Raw genomic sequence first — 8,665 nt, 5'->3', positions numbered from 1 at the left:
TTATGCTACAATTACTCCATATATTCTCTTTGTTGGAGAGTAACAAAGATTATTTTGCGTAAACTTTGGCCACTTAAGCTAATGAAACTAATATTTGCCTAAGCTAATTAGTCCGTAGAAAGGGGAGAAGGTTAGGGAAGGACGGAGAGAGTTAGAGAAAAATTGTCTTCTTCAGTGATAGAAAAGAAAGTTAGAGACAAGAAATGGAATTAGGATAAAAATTAAAGAGAATTCAATTTCACTCTTTTGGACTAGAGAATTGAACACTTAGGTGATATAGAAAAATTTAAATGAGATGCTCAACTTGAACTAATATCGTTATGCTACAATTACTAAGAAAAATCTTTTTCTTTGAGGCTAACCAAGATTAGTTTGAGTAAAATTTGGCCACTAAAGCTAATGAAATAGTTTGTTGCCAAACCTAGTTAGTTCCTAGAAAAAATGAGAGAGAATGATGGTGAAGGATGCAGAGTGTTTGAGGGAAACTTTCTTCCATAGAACTAGATGAGAAAGTTAGATAAAAGAAAGGGAAATAGGATGAAAATTATAGGGAATTGAAATTCGTCCTTTTGGACTTGATAATTGAACACTTGGGTTATTTGGAAAACCTGAAATGAGTTGCTTAAGTTAAACTAATATCGTTAAGCTATAATTACTCCGTAAATTCTCTTTCTCGGAGGATAAGCAGGATTAGTTTTTGTGAAACTTGGCCTCTTAAGTTAATGAAACTAATAGTCGCCAAAGCTAATTAGTTCCTACACTAAAAGAGAAAAAGGTTCTAGAAGGACGGAGAGAGTTAGAGAGAATATTTCTTCCTTAGTGGCAGAAGAAAAGAGAAAAGAAAGGGAAATAGGATGAAAATTAATGCGAATTCAAATTCAACTTTTTGGACGTGAGAATTGATCACTTAAGTGATATGGAAAACATTAATTGGGTTCTTTAAGTAAAAATAATATCATTAAGCAACAATTACTCCATATATTCTCTTTTTAAGAGACTAAGAAAGATTATTTTGGGTAAAATTTGGCCACTTAAGCTAATGAAACTAATATTTGCTTAACCTAATTAGTTCGTAGAAGAAAGGAGAGAAGGTTGGAGAAGGACAGAAAGAGTTAGCGAAAAACTATCTTTTTCAGTGATAGAAGAGAAAGTTGGAGAAAAGAAAGGGAATTAGGATGAAAATTAAAGGGAATTCAAATTCATCCTTTTGGACAGGAGAATTGAACACTTAGGTGATTTAGAAAAATTTAAATGAGATGCTTAACTTAAACTAATATCATTATGCTACAATTACTAAGTGAAATCTTTTCTTGGAGGCTAAGCAAGATTAGTTTGAGTAAAACTTGCCCACGTAAGCTAATGAAACAGTTTGTTGCCAAAGCTAATTAGTTCCTAGAGAAAAAAAAGGGAGAGAATGATGGTACTGGACGAAGAGTGTTTCAGCGAAACTTTCTTCCTAAGAACTAGATAGGAAAGTTAGAGAAAAGAAAGGGTAATCGGATGAAAATTATAGGGAATTGAAATTCGTCTATTTGGACTTGAGAATTGAAGACTTGGGTTATTTGGAAAACCTGAAATGAGTTGCTTAAGTTAAACTAATATTGTTAAGGTACAATTACTCCGTAAATTCTTTTTCTTGGAGGCTAAGCAGGATTAGTTCTTGTGAAACTTGGCCTCTTAAGCTAATGAAACTAATAGTTGCCAACGATAATTAGTTCCTACAACAAAAGAGGAAAGGTTCTAGAAGGACGGAGAGAGTAAGAGTGAATATTTCTTCCTGAGTAGTAGAAGCGAAAGAGAAAAGAAAGGGAGATAGGATGAACATTAATGCGAATTCAAATTCATCTTTTTGGACTTGAGAATCGATCACTTAGGTGATTTAGAAAACATTAATTCAGTTGTATAAGTAAAAGTAATATCGTTAAACTACAATTACTCTATATATTCTTTTTGTTGGAGACTAAGAAAGATTATTTTGAGTAAAATTTGGCCGCCTATGCTAGTGAAACTAATATTTGCCTACGCTAATTAGTTCGTAAAAGAAAGGAGAGAAGGTTGGACAAGGACGGAGAGAGCTAGAGAAAAACTATCTTCTTCAGTGATAGAAGAAAAAGTTGGAGAAAAGAAAGGGAATTAGGATGAAAATTAAAGGGAATTCAAATTCATCATTTTGGACTAGAGAATTGAACACTTAGGTGATTTAGAAAAATTTAAATGAGATACTTAACTTAAACTAGTTATGCTACAATTACTAAGTAAAATCTTTTTCTTTGAAGCTAAGCAAGATTAGTTTGAGTAAAACTTGGCCACTTAAGCTAATGAAACAGTTTGTCGCCAAAGCTAATTAGTTCCTGGTAAAAAAGAGAGAGAATGATGGTGAACGACGAAGAGTGTTTGAGGGAAACTTTCTTCCTGAGAACTAGATGAGAAAGTTAGAGAAAAAAAGGGAAATAGGATGAAAATTATAGGGAATTGAAATTCATCCTTTTGGACTTGAGAATTGAACACTTGGGTTATTTGGAAAACCTGAAATGAGTTGCTTAAGTTAAACTAATATCGTTAAGTTACAATTACTCCGTAAATTCTCTTTCTTGGAGGCAAGGCAGGATTTGTTTTTCTAAAACTTGGCCTCTTCAGCTAATGTAACTAATAATTGCCAAAGCTAATTTTTTTGGGGTCGGTAAGTCGTAAATTAAAGACAAAGTTTACACGTTTACAAGGGGCATACCCCAGGTAATACAACAAATCTGCATCCCCCCCCCCCAAAAAAAAAGGGGGGGTCGAATACAAATAAATGATTAAAAACAAAATAAAACCGAAATAAAACTACAATTGTCCATTTATCAGTTTTTATCCCCAAGTACTTACTATCATCTAGAAGATAATAGATGAATACTTGGGGAAGATATATGGACAATTTATACAAAAAGAAATTCTATAAACAACTAGACACGTCACAGCACACCATGACTAAAACAATCAAACTAACAACAAAAATTAACCACTGTTGATTCAAAAAACACAACAGTGGCAAAATAAACCCACGTGGCCTTACAAGTAATAACACAAACTTTACATATACAAACTGTACATGTACACCAAGCTGACCAGCCACCTAAAATCAGAAGCTGACTTACCACCTGTATCTGTCTCCCTCATACCCACGTGCTATCCTTGATCAGAACGACATCATTGGGACGGGTGATTGCACATTGAAACACGCGATGAACCACATGTACAACCACGCTCCGTCTCACAGGTACAAGCCAAACAGCATGAACGCCCGGCGGACAAATAACCATGACGGCAGTAAACAACCCAGGCCAATTTCGGGCAAACCCCTAGTGCCGGAGTAGCGAAAACTTGCATCGGAGACCAGACCTGAAGCCAAACCAGCACCTTAGCAGCAATCCAGATTCATGAAGTCCATCGGACTGACTTTTGTCTCGCCCAGCTCACAAGTCATCCTCGACGACGGCGGCTGAACAGTCCAACAAACTGCAACTGGATAACAGTCGAAACAAAAAAATAACAGTAAACCAGACCTGTAGCATCACCTCCTTAGTTAGTGCCAGAGAAGAAAACACACCCCAGGTCCACCAAAAACAGTCGCCCGGTGAAGAACAACCAGACCAGCTCTGAAACAAAACTAGCACGCCGAGATAGAAACCCAGCACTGGTGACACCCCACCGTCGACCAAAACAACCTAGAACCCATCCCACCACGCTTGGACGCCAGAGCGAACTCGCAAGGGCATAACCGCCGCCTGCGATACAACCCAGAAATAGACCTCTGGGAGTAACCCAAAACATCACCAGCATCATAATAAAAATCTGGCAAGAAACCATAGTTTGAACCAGGTGCTTACCGACCTGTGTGACGCCAAGCTCACAAAACAGGACCCAAGACGGCAGTGTAGGCCCCACTTACAAGCACACCAATCCACGGAGAGACATCTAGCAATTTCCTGAGGCATTTCTAGACCCCTCCTTTCAGCTAGCAGGTTACACAAGCACAGAAAACCACCGTCTCATTAAATAACCCACCAAACAGTGACCAAACTTCGAATCAGGCTCTAACCCATGGATGATTTGACCAACGGGGGTGACAAATGATGGCCATGTCTCACCGCAGCTCATGAAACAATGGATACCAAAGTCAGCTGGGACATGAAAACCTCCCAAGAACTACCTAAGAACTCCAAACAAATATGAAAATTACAAACAAAAGGTCAGCATAACACATAACTGGGGCTTTCCAGACTTGAAACATACTCACTCACCCTCAGAAACATGGGTAGAGGAGCTAAACATGTTGGCTGAAATAGCACCAGTCCTTCACCACCATGAAACACCTCAGGGGGGAGCTTTCTCTCTCTAGAATCTAGAAAGAGAGAGGCTCTTCTTTCTTCCCCTTTAACTGGCCAAGTTTTGCCAAAGATAATTAATTCCTACAATAAAAGAGAAAAGGTTCTAGAAGGACGGAGAGAGTTAGAGAGAATATTTCTTCCGGAGTGGTTGAAGAAAAAGAGAAAAGAAAGGGAAATAGGATGAAAATTAATGCGAATTCAAATTCAACTTTTTGGACTTGGGAATTGAGCACTTGGGTTATTGAGAAAACATTAATTGGGTTGTACAAGTAAAAGTAATATCGTTAAGCTACGATTACTCCATATATTCTCTTTGTTGGAGACTAAGAAAGATTATTTTGGGTAAAATTTGGCTACTTAAGCTAATGAAACTAGTATTTGCCTAAGCTAATTAGTTCGCAGAAGAAAGGAGAGAAGGTTGGAGAAGGACGGAGAGAGTTAGAGAAAAACTGTCTTCTTCAGTGATAGAAGAGAAAGTTGGAGAAAAGAAAGGGAATTGAGTTGAAAATTAAAGGGAATTCAAATTCATCCTTTTGGACTGGAGAATTGAACACTAAGGTGATTTAGAAAAATTTAAATGAGATGCTTAACTTCAACTAATATCGTTATGCTACAATTACTAAGTAAAATCTTTTTTTTTCGAGGCTAAACAAGATTAGTTTGAGTAAAACTTGGCCACTTAAGCTAGTGATACTGTTTGTTGCCAAAGCTAATTAGTTCCTATTAAAAAAGAGAGGGAATGATGGTGAAAGACAAAGAGTGTTTGAGGGAAACTTTCTTCCCAAGAACTAGATGAGAAAGTTAGAGAAAAGGAAGGGAAATATGATGAAAATTATAGGGAATTGAAATTCGTCCTTTTGGACTTGAGAATTGAACACTTGGGTTATTTGGAAAACCTGAAATGAGTTGCTTAAGTTAAACTAGTATCGTTAAGGTACAATTACTTTTTAAATTCTCTTTCATGGAGGCCATGCAGGATTAGTTGTTCTAAAACTTGGCCTCTTAAGCTAATGAAACTAATAATTGCCAACGATAATTAGTTCCTACAACAAAAGGGGAAAGGTTTTAGAAGGACAGAGAGAGTCAGAGAGAATATTTCTTTCTGAGTGGTAGAAGCGAAAGAGAAAAGAAAGGAAGATAGGATGAAAATTAATACGACTTCAAATTCAACTTTTTGCACTTGAGAATTGAGCACTTAGGTGATTTAGAAAACATTAATTGGGTTGTATGAGTAAAAGTAATATCGTTAAGCTGCAATTACTCCGTATATTCTTTTTGTTGGAGACTAAGAAATATTATTTTGGGTAAAATTCGGCCACTTAAGCTAATGAAAGTAATATTTGCCTTAGCTAATTAGTTCGTAGAAGAAAGGAGAGAAGGTTGGACAAGGACGGAGACTGTTAGAGAAAAACTGTCTTCTTCAATGATAGAAGAGAAAGTTGGAGAAAAGAAAGGGAATTAGGATGAAAATTAAAGGGAATTCAAATTCATCCTTTTGGATTGGAGAATTGAACACTTAGATGATTTAGAAAAAATTTAATCGACATGCTTAACTTAAACTAATATCGTTATGCTACAATTACTAAGTAAAATCGTTTTTTTTTTTTTTTTGTGGGCTAACCAAGATTAGTTTGAGTAAAACTTGGCCACTTAAGCTAATGAAACAGTTTGTCGCCAAAGCTAATTAGTTCCTTGTAAAATAGAGAGAGACAGATGGTGAACGACGAACAGTGTTCGATGGAAACTTTCTTCCTAAGAACTAGATGAGAAAGTTAGAGAAAAGAAAGGGAAATAGGATGTAGGGAATTGAAATTCGACCTTTTGGACTTCAGAATTGAACACTTGGGTTATTTGGAATAACTGAAATGAGTTGCTTAAGTTGAACTATAATCGTTAAGATGCAATTACTCGTTAAATTCTCTTTCTTGGAGACTAAGCAGGATTAGTTTTTGTTACAATTACTTCATAAATTCTCTTTCTTGGAGGCAAGACAAGATTAGTTTTTGTGAAACTTGGCCTCTTAAGCTAATGACACTAATAGTTGCCAATGCTCATTAGTTCATACAGTAAAAGAGAAAAGGTTCTAGAAGGACGGAGAGAGTTAGAGAAAATATTTCTTCCTGAGTGGTAGAAGAGAAAGAGAAAAGAAAGGGAAATAGGATGAAAGTTAATGCAAATTCAAATTCATCTTTTTGGACTTGAGAATTGAGCACTTAGGTGATTTAGAAAACATTAATTGGGTTGTATAAGTAAAAGTAATATCGTTAAGCTACAATTACTCCATATATTCTCTTTTTTGCAGAATAAGAAAGATTCTTTTTTGTAAAATCTGGCAACTTAAGCTAATGAAACCAATATTTGCCTAAGCTAATTAGTTCGTAGAAGAAAGGGGAGAGGGTTGGAGAAGGACAAAGAGAGTTAGAGCAAAACTGTCTTCTTCGGTGACAGAAGAGAAAGTTGGCGAAAAGAAAGGGAATTACGATGAAAATTAAAGGGAATTCAAATTCATCCTTTTGAAATGGAGACTTGAACACTTAGGTGATTTATAAAAATTTGGATGGGATGCTTAACCTAAACTAATATCGTTATGCTACAATTACTAAGTAAAATCTTTTTCTTCGAGGCGAAGTAAGATTATTTGAGTAAAACTTGGCCACTTAAGCTAATGAAACAGTTTGTTGCCAAAGCTAATTAGTTCCTAGAAAAAAAAAAAAGAGAGAAAGACGGTGAAGGACGAAGAGTGTTTGTGGGAAACTTTCATCCTAAGAACTAGATGAGAAAGTTAGAGAAAAGAAAGGGAAATAGGATGAAAATTATGGGGAATTAAAATTCGTCCTTTTGGATTTGAGAATTGAACTCTTGGGTTATTTTGAAAACCTGAAATGAGTTGCTTAAGTTAAACTAATATCGTTAAACTACAATTGCTTTGTTAATTCTCTTTCTTGGAGCCTAAGCAGGATTAGTTTTTGTGAAACTTGGCCTCTTAAGCTAATGAAACTAATAGTTGCCAAAGCTAACTAGTTCCTACAATAAAAGAGAAAAGGTTCTAGAAGGACAGAGAGGGTCAGAGAGAATATTTCTTCCTGAGTGGTAGAAGAGAAAGAGAAAAGAAAGGGAAACATGATGAAAATTAATGCGAATTCAAAATTCATCTTTTTGGACTTGAGAATTGAGCACTTAGGTGATTTAGAAAACATTAATTGGGTTGTATAAGTAAAAGTAATGTCGTATCGTAATGACATATTCACCCAAAAGAAAAAAAGTAATATCGTTAAGCTACAATTACTCCATATATTCTCTTTGTTTTAGACTAAGAAAGATTATTTTGGTTAAAATTTGGCCACTTAAGCTAATGAAACTAATATTTGCCTAAGCTAATTAGTTCATAGAAGAAAGGAGAGAGGGTTGGAGAAGGACAGAGAGAGTTAGAGAAAAACTGTCTTCTTCGGTGATAGAAGAGAAAGTTGGAGAAAAGAAAGGGAATTACGATGAAAATTAAAGGGAATTCAAATTCATCCTTTTGGAATGGAGAATTGAACACTTAGGTAATTTAGAAAAATTTAAATGAGATGCTTAACTTAAACTAATATCGTTATGCTACAATTACTAAGTAAAATCTTTTGCTTTGAGGCTAAGCAAGACTAGTTTGAGTAAAATTTGGCCACTTATGCTAATGAAATAGTTTGTTGCCAAAGCTGATTAGTTCCTTAAAAAAAAAAAAGAGAAAATGATGGTGAAGGACAAAGAGTGTTTGAGGGAAACTTTCTTTCTGAGAACTAGACGAGAAAGTTAGAGAAAAGAGAGGGAAATAGGATGAAAATTAATGTGAATTCTAATTCACCTTTTTGGACTTGAGAATTGAGCACTTAGGTGATTTAGAAAACATTAATTGGGTTGTATAAGTAAAAGTAATATCGTTAAGCTACAATTACTCCGTATATTCTCTTTGTTGTAGACTAAGGAAGATTCTTTTTCGTAAAATTTGGCAACTTAAGCTAATGAAACTAATATTTGCCTAGGGTAATTAGTTCGTAGAAGAAATGAGAGAAGGTTGGACAAGGATGGAGTGAGTTAGAGAAAAACTACATTCTTCAATGATAGAAGAGAAAGTGGGAGAAAAGAAAGGGAATTAGGATGAAAATTAAACGGAATTCAAATTTATCCTTTTGGACTGGAGAATTGAACACTTAGGTGATTTAGAAAAATTTAAATGAGATGCTTAACTTAAACTAATATCGTTATGCTACAATTACTAAGTAAAATATTTTTCTTCAAGGCTAAGCAAGATTAGTATG

This window comes from Camellia sinensis, chromosome 11, assembly GCF_055761805.1.
Source record: "Camellia sinensis isolate YWXY chromosome 11, ASM5576180v1, whole genome shotgun sequence".
Taxonomy (NCBI): domain Eukaryota; kingdom Viridiplantae; phylum Streptophyta; class Magnoliopsida; order Ericales; family Theaceae; genus Camellia; species Camellia sinensis.
Note: the sequence above shows the minus strand (reverse complement) of the source record.